Source organism: Equus caballus, chromosome 12 (genome assembly GCF_041296265.1).
Source record: "Equus caballus isolate H_3958 breed thoroughbred chromosome 12, TB-T2T, whole genome shotgun sequence".
Classification (NCBI taxonomy): domain Eukaryota; kingdom Metazoa; phylum Chordata; class Mammalia; order Perissodactyla; family Equidae; genus Equus; species Equus caballus.
Genome location: NC_091695.1, coordinates 45,910,385 through 45,923,126, shown reverse-complemented (window position 1 = coordinate 45,923,126; position 12,742 = coordinate 45,910,385).

Below are 12,742 nucleotides of genomic sequence, written 5' to 3'. Positions count from 1 at the left end.
CCTCACAAAACCCTGGGAAGTAAGCGCTACGATGTCTCCACTGTACAGATGATGAAACTGAGGCACAGGGCATTTGGGTCACAGAATGGGTCAGTCTGAGGCCAGGGTCTGACTTCTGTGCAAACTGCCAAGACCCCCGTGGGCACAGGGGCGCTCACCTGTGGGAGCAAGGCGGCCTTCCCTGGATGACCCCCAGCGCACGTCTGCAGCTGTCACAGTGTCCCCAACCTCTTCAAACCTGTGTGAACAGCCCCGGTGCCTGCAGCCTCCTCGCAGACCGCGCAGACCGGACCTGCACAACGTCCTACATCCCGGGGGCAATGCCCATGTGGAATGACTTCTGGCAGACCCTGGCGTCGGCTGCAGCCACCCGGGGTGGCACAGCATTTCTCCACGTGACTCCGGTTTCCTCGAGGACAGCCCACCGTGCCCAGAGAACATGCACCCTGAGCATCACAGCCCCTAAGGGCTGGGCTTCCTGTCCCTCTGTCCTGAGTCCGGGACCATGGGCCCCTTGCTGCCACTCCGGGCACCTGAGTGAGCCTGGAGAATCCACAAGGAATGGTGAAGTGGCACTTTAAAGAAACCCATTCATGGGGAAAGGAGTTATTTTTGTTGTAAAAACAATGGGGTGGGTCGGCTTTGGAGGAAATCGAGAGAAAAGGTCACCCCCCCGCCCCCATTCCTCCTCGCTAATCACTCTGCAGCTGGTGTCTGTCTGCTCCCTGCCAGACGCCAGCCCCAGGTAATGGATGGAAAGCACGTTTTTTATATCAAAATATGTCTGTATATTTTTCTCGTCTTTGCAAACAAAATATACGTACAATGTTGAATGCTGCTTTTCCCCTTGATATTTTATCACACGTGATTCCCCACCCAGTAAGTAATCCTCCTAAGTATCCTTAAAACTATAAGATAAACAGTCCTGAGTGAGGCAGGCGGGTCAGATACAAACTCCAGAGCCGGGCTCCCTGCCTCTGAATCCTGGCTCCACCCCTCGGCCGCTGAGCATCTGCAGGTAACTTGATTGACCTCTCTGTGCCTCTGTTTTCTCCTCTCTGAAATGGGGCCATTCATAGCCCTTACCCCCCAGGGCGATGAGGATTAAATGAGTTAATATTAATTAAATGCTTAGAAGGACACATCGTGTATGGCAAGCACTAGATCGGTGTCCGGCAAAGAGATTTCCACCTTTTGTCAGACTCCGGGTGCGCCCACCCCATGTTGGCTACAAATCGCAGACAGGAGAACAGCCACATCGGCTCGCCTTTCTCTTTCTTGTTGAGGCTACTAAGCACAGGTGCAGGCTGTGGGGCTGGGTCCTGGAGTCAAAGCCCAGCTCATCCGCTTACCTGTGTGCTCCCGAGCACACTGGCTGCACCCACGCCTCGGTTTCCCCATCTGGGAAGTGGAACACGTGGTCTCTACCCATCTGTTGCCCAGAACACCTCGGGTGCAGTGCCAAGGAGAGAGGGGGCTGGAAGGGAAGCCCTCCCCAAACGGGGAACAGTCTTTGGGAGAATGAAACTTGAGGAACGTGGAGTGCCGGAGGGACCCACGACGCCTGCCGAGTGGTTACGCGGGGTCCAGAGCTGGCTGGCAGGAGGGGAGGAGACACGGCTGCGGGAGCCTGCCCGGGCCCGGAGGGCACCCTGCACGTGCCCACACGGCCTGAAGGTGCGGCTGCCACTCACCTTTGCCACCCACCTTCCCCCCGGTCCTGGATGTTTCCTGGCCCTCCCCACCCCCGTCTTCCGCCGGGACAGCCATGTGCCCCGCGCATCCTGCATCCTCAGCTCGTGGCCTGCACGAAGCGGGAACTCAAAGCATTGATGAGGGAGTGAATAAATGGATGCATGGCCAAACGTGCGCCAAGGAATTCTCAGACTGTGTTTGGGCTTCTCAGACGGTCCCAGACGGCCATGCCCACGGCGGCGGACACAGGATGCGCCTGGGGATCTCAGGAGACAGCTGGAAGCAACTGAAGGCCTGGTGCTCATCGTGAAGATGACAGCGCCTCCTTAGTGCTCATCCCGGGCGACTTCTCGGGGCAGTGCCGAGCTTGGGGGGCCCGGCTGTAAGTGGGGTCTCCAAGAGGGTGTCAGTGTCCTCGAGGTGGGCGTCAGTGGCCTGGAGGTCTGGTCTGTCTGATTTCCAGTAGTCACAGACGAGGCACCAGTGGTTTGAACAAAACTCCGAAGGCCACCTGGATGGGTGGCACCCTGCGGAGTGATCCCAGTGGGCGAGGTACAGAGACACAGATGCTGACCAGTTCTCAACGAGCTCTCTTTCGGGAAGGAATTAAGGGCCACGTTTTGAGGACATCTCTACAAGAAGTGTGCGAGGAGAAAGCAAGTCCCTTCCTGGGGCATCTTCCAGATGGTCTCGCCCCTCTGGGCCCTGGGGGGCAGGTCCCAGGAGCCAGGTTCTCAGATGCCTGGATAGCCTCTGGCTTCTGTGGCCCTCCTGTCCTTTCCCCATCCCAAAGCCAGCCAGGGGATTACATCCTAGGACAGAGGTGGCCTGTTGGAGGCATAGGCCACTCCCTGAATCCAGGAGTGCCTTGAAATCCGAAAGCAAAAATCAAAGAGAGATGAAAGTGTGCCAAGGCTGGCCTAGTTGCAAGTCGGAGAGGCTGGCCCATCCACGGGGCCTTCTGGAATGACGTCCTCCTCCTCCTGGTCTGCGAGGCATCCATCACAGAAGGCTGCGAGCTCCTCTGGGGCTGGGCGGGCTGGTGGGGTGCTGCTCGTGGCTTCTTGTCTGTAAGGGCTGGGAATGAGGCACGACCTGCAAAGCCCGCAGCCCAGGCTCTCAGGCAAAAAACTGACCCAGCAACGGGAAATGTGCGTGCTTGTGTGTGTGTGCGTGTCTGAGAGAGAGAGAGAGGAGGGAGAGGGCAGGAGGGAGTGACCTCTGAAGAGGTCAGTGGCTTTCCAAGGCTTGGGGCCAGGGAACTTTGGCCCTCAGGTTGGTGCTGCGTTGGGGAAAGGCGGACTTTGTGGAGGTCCGACCTCAGCAGAAGCAGGAGCCGTGCTGGGGCTGGGGAGGCAGAAGTGATGCAGAAGGCTGTCACTCCCCTGGGGGCGGGATGGTGAGAGCATCCCACGGCGGATCTGAGAGTCACCAGGAGTGTCTCACACCATCCCCTGTTCTCCTCGAAGCAGAGTGGCTGCAGCGTGGGGCGACCAACCTGCGTCCGGCAGCAGGGGGTGGGAGGGGGGTGTGCAGCAGGTGCTTCCCGAGGGCCTCGCCAGGGGTGCAGCCCCCGCAACAGACTCATGAGGGCGCTGCTGGCCTCGTCCCATTTTTGGGATGTGGAAACCGGGGAAAGCTTACATCGCCCGCGGCCCAGCGCAGGGACCAGGGATGCGGAGGTGCCGGCAGGTGGCCCGGGCCGGCGAAGGATGCTCCCTGCACCTGGAGGATGCCTCCTTTCCTGGCTCGGGCCTGTGGGGCAGGGAGCCCAGCTCTTGGAAGGAGACAGATTCGGGGCCAAATGCTGGCCCTGCCACGTCCCAGCGGGGTGACAGTGGGGCCTAAGCGGGTGAGCATCACACAAGATCACGTGCATCCCGCCCGCTTCTGGCGCACATGCACAGGGACCGCTCCGCCCACTCACTATCCTGACTCATTTCCTTCCGGTTTGGCTGTCTGGTCTGAAAGCCGCTCCCCGAGGGTCTCCGACCATCAGTTTTCAGAGTCGAGCTCAAAAGAAGTGGGCAAAACGCCTGTCGTCTGCACACCAGGTCCAGGCTGGGCCCTGCTGCCCCGCCACCTGCTGCTTGTGGGTGACGAGCAGGTGCTAAGATGGGGGGCCCTGGGGAGGGGCCGGTGCCCTGTCCTTGTTTCAACCACAGGGTTGGCCATCCCAAAAGACCACCCATAGCTGGTCCATTTATATGACACTTCCGGAAGGGGCACATCCACATAGGCAGGAAGTAGACGAGGCCACAGATGGAGCGGCAGGGACCCCGTGTCTCTCTCTGCTGTGTGCCAAGTTGTCAAATTAGGCTTGGTCTGGGTACGAGAAAGACTGTGTGAAAGCCCCTGGGCAGTGATGGAAATTCAGTGGAGAAAATAGTGGTTTTACAAACGAGGCTGCAGCCGCCACGGGTGGGAGGACAGAAGCCACGGGGAGGGGCGCCCTGCCCACCGTGGGGAGAGCCCTACCTCTTCTGCCTTCCCTGGGAGCTCCGCTCTAGGGGACCCGTGCTCCCCAAACTCCTGGGAGCCCCACATTCGTAGCGGGGGACAGTGGGAAGAAACAGGACTCTGGGCGGAATTCTGTCCTCGTCTAGGTCTGATTGGGGCCAAAGTTCCCCACCCCACACTGCGGCCAGGTGCCCTGTGATAGCGTGGGTGTGGACCCCGCAGGTCTGGGGGGAGGGTTAAGGAAGGGCTGCCCAGGGCTGTCTGGGGAGCAATGGCTGCCATTTGTAGGCTGGCGGGGGACAGAGCAGCTCCTTCCCGAGGACAGGCAGGTGAGATCACCAGCAGAGGGACAAAAGGGACCTCGGTGGGTTGTCCCCAGGAAGGCAGGGCACCCTGGGAGAGCAGAGCCGTGCAGCCCGGCCTGGCCGCGGACCCACACCCCACAGGAGCCCCCGCCCTGGGAACAGGTGCCGCGTGTGGGGCAAAGGTCAGGGGTGTTTGACTTGGATTCTGGTGTCTCCTTTTCACCCGGAGCAAGAGAGCCAAAGAGGAGGCTAAGAACCTTCCGGATTGTGGGCCCTGAGCTATGGGGAAAGGCTCCTTTGTGAGGGCCGGCGGGACCGCCCGTAGTGAAAATGTCATTATGGCTCGGAGACATTCTTCACATTTGTGTGCGTGTCCCAGGAGAAACACATGGCACCTCCAAATCGCCCAGTAACAAGGCTCCCCCAGGAATGGCCAGCCAGCGCCCTCCGTCCGCCAGCCTAATGCCGGCCCCGGCCCCATGAGTTCAGCCCATTGTCCCGTAATCTGTCGCTAAAAGGATTTAAAATTCAAGAGAGAAAAATGTTGAGGCCAATTAGCTGCATTGTTCAGGCCTCGAGCAGGGGGTGGCTGTGGCCGTGCGGGACCCCAAACTCCTCTCGTAAGTCAAGTGGGGGCTCTGTTTAAGCCCACCGGCCAGCCGGCCCTGAGTTGGCTCCAGTTCCATCTTGCAAGGTCCGTTTTTTTGTGTGTGTCAAGTGGGAGAGCTGGTCCAGGGCATGGGGTCTTCAAGGAGCCCTGCTCAGTTCCACACCCTGGTTCGTGGCTGCTGGTGCAGGACTTGGGGGTGGGATGACTCTTGTGTGTGCTGAGATGTCCCCCTAAAGTAACCTGCGAGGAGGCATCTGATCGTTCTGATTTTCTGCTTGCAGGTCGTGTTGACGGGTGGAGTGGAACATGGCCTGCGGCGTCTGAATCCAGCCCCGTGTCCACGCTCGACGTGCTCACACCCGCCCCGGCTTCTGCCTGTCGGGGCATCGGTTCCCAGGCGGAGCTGCCATCGGAGAAGAGAAAGCGTGCATCCAGGGCAGGAACTCGCTACCGCCGTCAGCTTCCTTCCTTCCTTCTCTTCTCTGCAGACGTTGGTCCTGAGCCCTGGCCGTGGCCTCTGCCCCAGCCGAAGCGCCTCGCCGCGCGCACCTTGCACACTGACTCCCCTAGGAATCCCCAAGGCAATGCCTCCTGCCTGCCCGCAGGAGAAATCGAAACCACAGCGGAATCAACACCAAAGGGGAGAGGGGAGACGTCCTCTTCCCTCCCACCCCTTACTTGCATCTTCCTGCCGCCGAGGTAACCAACGGCTCCTCCAGTTTTGTGTGTATCTTCCAGAAACGTTCTGCGTGTCCGTCAGCACGGACGAATATGAAAACCACAGCAAGCGTGGATCCATGCACACCGCGCACCAGGCTCGGCCCTAATCTGCACCCGGGCTAACTCGCCTCGTCCTCATAGTCACCCCATTTTACAGGTGGCGCAGTTGAGGCCTTGAGAGGTTCTTCTGCCCGAACTCACACAGGTAGTAAGTGGCAGAACCTGGATTCGAACCCAGCAAGTCACAAATGGCATTGTGTGACTAACCCTAACCCTGACCCTGACCCTAACCCTAACCCAGACTGCATGGTAGTGTGTTGTTACTGTGTAGTCTCCCTTACAGGCCCCGCTGCCCCCCAGCCCCGAGAACCTTCTGTCTCACTGCCATCGGGACAGCTGCACGCTGCTATGTGCCCGCAGCATTTGTTCCATCAGTCTCTGTGTCGGAGTGGCCTGGGCTGTTTCTGGCTTCATATCCTGGTGAATGACGCTGCAGGGGACATTCTTGGGCATAATTCTTTGTGGACTTTGCAAGATAAAATGCCCCCTGGGGTTCATAGCGCAGGGGGCATGCAATGGACACTGTCACAGATCCTGCCGACATCCCTTGTGACGGTGGCCCTGGTTTGCACGCCCTCCAACGCCGCAGGACGCGCCCGAGCCCCATTCTCGGTCTTTTCAGCTGCCCTGACGGTTTTTCCTGCTGCCTGGGCTCTTTGCGGTTTGAGAAGGTGCCTTAGCATCATCCTCTCTCTGCTTCTGCTGCACACTTCCTGCAGTGGGTGACGTTCTAGTCTACACTTTTTCTGGAGTTTTTCCAAATCAAATGTCCCAGAAACGCGCCCCCCCCCCCATTCCTACTGGAAATAGGGACTCCAAATGGGCCGCCCCCCTGGCCGGGCAGTCAGATGGGACGATGCTGTTTTGCCCCCTTCCCCCAGGCCAGCCTCGTCAGGACCCATATAAGGACCTTCTTTTCTCCACTTTGTCACTCAAATGACCGACATTCTCAGGTCCGGGGACGCTGTGGAGATTTCATTCATTCCTTCATCATCTCTGGGGAATTGACCTTGGTCATGCCCCAGGCGGGGCATCGAGGAAGCAGAGAGAAGCAGATGAGTCCCGGCCTCCTTCAAACGTAAGGGCCCGTGGGTGAGATGGAGGCAGGGAGCTGGGAGGAGGACCACCGACCCAGCCAGGGAGTGCGGGCAATGGAGGGGGCACACGGGCACCCCCTTCAAGGAGGGGAGAACAAGAAGAATGTGGACAAGCCAAAAATGGGAGCGGGAGAGGGGAGCAGGTGCTGTAGGCGATGGGAACAGACAATGCGGAGACCCCCAAGGTGGGGCAGGACTGGTGCTCCTGGGGACTGCAAGAAGTTCACAGTGACCGGTCACGGCCAAGGGTGGGGCAGGAGGAGCTGGACAGCTGGGCAGGGCCGGACCACGCCCAAGAGCAAGAGAGGGGCGTGGCCTTCACCTGGAGGTGAGTGGTGGCAGCCAGACCGAGAATGGGGGGCGCAGGTGGCCTGCGGGTGACACTGGCGGTTCGCTTGGCAGCTGGCGGTGACGGGGTCTGGACCAGCCCTGGGAACCAGGCCGGCCCTGTGGCCGAGGGCAGCCGCCGCGGGCATGTAGGAGGGTCTCAGCTCAGTGCGTGGGAGGTGAGTGTCCCAGTCTGGCCCATTGAAGTCGGGAAATGAGAAACATTTCTCATTAACAAAACTAAGAGTTTTTAGTTTTTTAGCCCAGCCCCTTCCTGACCTCACTCCCTCACTGCCTTTGCCAGGCTGGGGCCTCCGGCCACGTCCCCACACCAGCAAGGTGGCTGAGAAGCTTCCCTCCAAATCATGAAATCCTCGGGGGGCTTGGGGCAGCCACATCTGAAGGGTTCCACTTTGATTTGGGGGGGGGGGTCCTGAGTTTGCCTTGGAGTGAGAAGACGGACGTGCGTCCCCAGAAGTTGCCCGTGGCCTTGGTGACGTGGTCCACGGAGCTGCCCGGGCCGGCATCCGTTAGAGAGGGCTGGGGCGACCTTCAAGCTTCTCCAAGAGAAGCTGAGAGAGGCACGGGTCCCTGCCGCTTGGGCACCGATAGCTGGTCACCGGGGTCACAGGCCCCTCGAGGTCACACGGGGCCAAGCCTTTGCTCCAAGATTTCCCCGTGCTGGAAACTCACCCCCTAGCCCGGGCGCCGTGGTAATACGCTCAGCCCCTCGGGACTGTACCTGAGGACCTGACTCGAGACGCGGAGGGGAGACATCCTGGCCGCGTGTGCTGACTTGAAATGGGCGTCAGGACCTGGCAGCTGTAAGGGTGCTCAGGCTGGAGTCACAGGGAACAGAGCATAAAATGGATTCTGAGGGGTTCTGGAAAATTCTGGACTCAAGCACCTCCCTCCTTGGCCCAAGAGAGACCAAGATTTGGAGCCCACCCACCATTGATGCCAGCTCTTGCGCTTGGATTTCGAGGACCTCCCACCCCCCGGCAGCCTGCTCTAGGTGGCTGAGTCGGGACCCCTTTTCCGCGGCAGACTCGGGTCAGGCTGCAGAGGTACTGGGGGAAGGGAAGATGCAGACATGGGGAGCCGGGGTCCCCACCCCTGCCAGCCCCTTGAGAGCAGTTCTCAAGATGCCCCCACCCTCCACGGCCGACCCCCCAACTCCAGCTCGCTGTCTCTGCCCCACCTACCATCTTAAAGGTCTTCTCCACACTGTGCACAGGACAGTCTGGGACCCAGGTGGACGAGGCGTGCCTGCCCTCCCCAGGGCGCTGTCTGAGCAGGAAACAGCAGGAACCTGACCCCCAACAGGCCTCAGGATCAGGATGGCACGTGGGGCTGGGGGCCTCGCTCTGCCTGGGGAGGTGGGCGCGGCCGGGCGCGATGCTTAGGGCCTGCCGGAACAGCGGGAGCTTGTCGAGGGACAGGGTGAAAGGGACGCCCAGGCGGAGGGACCCGTGTGCGCAGAGGTGGGGGAGGGGATGGCAGGGGTGATTTTGTGGGTGCGGGTTTGCTTCCTTAGCTCTGATGGAGCTCGGCCAGGCCGAGATGCAGGGGTGGGGGGTGGGGGTGCACATTGTAGCCCCCAGCCCCCACTCCGCCGCACCCCATCCACAGGCCTGGGGCACACCTCCTTGTTAGCACTTGTCACGGGCTGAATTGTGTCCCTTCAAAGTCATATGTGGGAATCGTAACCCCAGAGCCACAGATTGTGACTGTATTTGGAGATGGGGCCTTTCAATAGGAAATTAAGGTAAAATGGGGTCACTGGGGTGGACCCTAATCTCATAGGACCGGGGTCCCCATAAGAAGGGGAGATGAGGACACAGATGTGCACAGAGGGACGACCCTGTGAGGACACAGGGAGGAGACGGCATCTACACGCCAAGGAGAGAGGCCTCGGGGAACCAGCCCTGCCCACACCTGGACCTCGGCCGTCCAGCCTCCAGGACCGGGAGACAGCAAACGTCTGTGGTTTAAGCCGCCCGCGGTGGGGGACTTGGTTATGGCAGCCTGCTGACTCATACAGCTCTCACTGCATTATCCTCCTGCTCTTTCCCCCGAGGCCCCTTTTGAGATGGTTCATGGCAGCACTGGCCGCTGCTGGGGGCCGCGGTCACAGTGGTGAGGATGCCCATGTCGGGCACTGATCTGCTTGCTCACCGTGGAACCCTGATGCCCCGCACGTGCAGTGGGGCGTGATTCTCACCGATGAGGAGACTGAGGCACGGACACGGCTGGCCGTGTGCCAGAGGCCACAGACGCAGGCTGCCGTCTCCAGAGGCCGCACTCCTGCTCACACCGACTGCTCCGTGTGTGGCCCCATGCCGGGCTCTGAGGGCTTGTGAGGAAGAATGAGGGCAGCCCAAGGTGTGCATCCGTCTCTCCTCCTCCCCTCCACCCTGAAAGGAGGCCTCTCCTCCCCGTAAGACTCAGCTTGGGGCCTCATGATGGCCACACAGCCAGGAAACAACCCCAGGTCCATCAGCGGAGGCACAGATAAATAAGTGGGGTCATGTGTATGATGGAATATTAGTCAGCCAGGAAAAGGAGCAAAGCACTGACACACGCCAAGAGGTGGCCGAACCTCGGAACAGAATGCTGAGCGAAAGGATCCAGACACAAAAGGTCAGATGTCACATGATCCCATTTATGTGAAACTGTGAAACGTCCAGAATAGGGAACTCTCCAGAGATGGAGAGGAAATTAGTGTTGCTTAGGGCTGAGGGGGAATTTGAGAGGGAGGGGGTGATGATTAAAGGGGGTGGGGTTTCTTTTGGGGTGACGACAAGATTCTAAAATTGTTGCTTGTACAACTCTGTGAATATACTAGAAGCCGTTAACTATACACTTTGAATGGGTGAATAGGGGGCCATGTAAATTCCATCTCAATAAAGCTCTTTAAAATGAAAACAAATTTTAAGGAAGGCTCTGCTTGGGGGGGGGGGTCCCAGCCCCAGGCCCCCAGGCTTCCAGTCGCCCTTCTGGGTCTCTCATTCGCCTACTGGCTCAGCCGCTATGCACTTGGGGCGCTCCTGGCCCGAGATGCTATTTCGGAGCTGGACTCCCCCCGAGGTCCTGCGGGCGTGAAGGAGAGCGGGGATCCTGCTCCTTTCTGTGCCCAGCAACCCTCCTTCTCCTGGGCACAGGCAGAGTTCAGGCCCCCTCGGGACGGCCCCTCTGGCCCAGGGTTCCTGGAACGTCTGGTGCCAAGGAGCCCCCTAGCCAGGTGCCATCCAGGAGCCCCCCCTAAGGTAGCTGTACCCCCACCTGGTGGGCACTGGACCAGGCTTTGCCCGCAGAGCGTTGGGGCCTTGGCTGGAGAGCAGCTAGCTGGTCTACCCAGAGGCAGCATCCACCGGGCAGAGAACTGACCCCAGCTGGGCGTGGAGAGGCCACCTTCAAGAACCAACCTGTTCTCCATGGCTTCTAACCCTGCCAGAAGCAAAGGTGGGGGCTGGGACAGGCTCGGTTTCCCTCACTTTCCTGCTCAGGCCCTGGACCCCAAAGCTTGTTGGGGGATGGCAGGCCAGTGCCCAAGCTGAGGCCAAGCAATGGAGGTTCTCATCACCTCGCCTCACCTCCAAGTTGTGTGACCCTGAGGAATTCTCTTTGCCTCTCTGAGCCTCCGTTTCTCATCTGTAAAGTAGGGCAGAGCAGGGCTGCCCATAGGATTTCAGGGCCCGCTGGCTCCAGGCTGGCACACTGAAGGCCAGGTCTCTCTCCCACCACTCTTGGGGGGCATAATTAGAGCGAGTTTGGGGCCCAGAGCCAGCACCAGATCTGACAGTCACCCTGGTGGGCAGGCTGGGACCACATCACAGGGTACTGTGTCCCCTCTGTCCCCTCCCCCCGGCCCCGGGCTCCCTCTCCAGGAGGAGAGTCTGGAGGCGTGGGGCCTGGACCTGGGGGTGGGATCACAGAGGGTCACCCAGGTACCAGATAGGGCTGGGAGAGGACGTGGGGTGGGGGGACCCAGAGCAGACACCCCAGCAGTGGTGGCGAGGTGGGCCGGGGCCAGGCCTGGGGGTGTCCAGGCCGGGGTCTGGAAGAGACCAATTAGTCAAATGGCTGCAGTGACCATTTGGAAGCAATTAACAGGGTCGCTATTACCGCATTATATCCCCCCACCTGGTTCCGTGCTGGGGGGAGGGGCGGAGGTGGCCGTGGGTGGGTGGTGTGGGTGCCTCAGCCTAGCCCGGCCCGGCTCCACTTTGTGAAGGGCCTGCCAGGAAGATGCCACGAGGTCAGTGCCCCTCCCTGGCCTCCCTGGGCCCCAGCCTCCGAGGGCCTGGCAGCCCAGCCATGTCCGGAGCCCAGCCCAGGCCCGTGGGGGCATCCAGGGGGTTTCCTGGGCCAGGAAAGATGGAGGACAGAGTGGTTTAGATGAAGAGGAAAGCCTCAGTGGGTGGGTGGGTGGGTGAGCAAAGCCGTGGAGAAGCTGTAGGCAGTGGACTGGGGGTGCAGACAGGGGGTGGTCCCCTCAACTCTAGCAGAGGATGGGGCTGCTGCAGGGCCTGGGGCAGGGGAGGAGGCTGCGGGCTTTAAACTGCTCCCTGTGCCATCAGGGTGGCTCTCGCCAGGGCTCGGGGGACAGAGAAAACATGCCCAGGAGCTTTGCTGCCCCGAAGTCGAGCCAACAAGAATGCCCATGGTGAGCCGGGGCCACTGGAGGGACCCGGGAAGGGAATGCCATGGGCGCCTGCTGTCCCACTGTCACTGCTAGTAGCACCCCAGGTCTCTCTCTAAGGCCTGGCGGTTTGCATAACGAACTGTGACCCCTGTGACAGGGCGCGCTCTGAGCTGATATGGCGGCAGGCACCTCTCCAGGCGTATTTGAGGCATTTTATACATGAGGAACCAGCATCTCAGAAGGGACAATGCTACATGGCCAAGGCACCATGGCAAGGAAGTGGCCATCATTCATTCATTCATTCATTCATTTGAGGAGTAGGTACTGAGGGGGCCACTGTGTGCCAGGCACCGTCTAGGGGCTGAGCGTGCAACAGTGAACAAACCCAGCCAAACCTCCTGCCCTCTGGCCCTCCAGCCCCCCGGGGACCCCCGCTAGGGGATAGGTGGCCCTCCCAGTTCTAGGCTGCAGGCCACCCTTGGGGTGGGCACAGTCTGACCCGCAGTGGTGGGATTGAAACTAGTTCCAGGACGCCGCTGGGGCCCGGGTGTGGAGCAGGAGCGAGGCTGAGAACCGAGACCATCCTCTGTCAGGTTTTCCTGGTGGCTACCCATCTTCCGGAGGCCGCCTGCAGCGGAGGAAACTGAGGCCTGTGGTCCAGAAACGGGGCATCGGAAACCCTGCCCGCCCCCAGCCCCCGCAGATCGCAATTGCCCTCACGCTCTCTGCCTCTGAATTTCTTCCTTCCTTTCTCTCTTGAATGCTGCTGACTTTTGACACTGTGCCGGAAGGTACCTGAGTCCCAGAAGCGGATCTAACA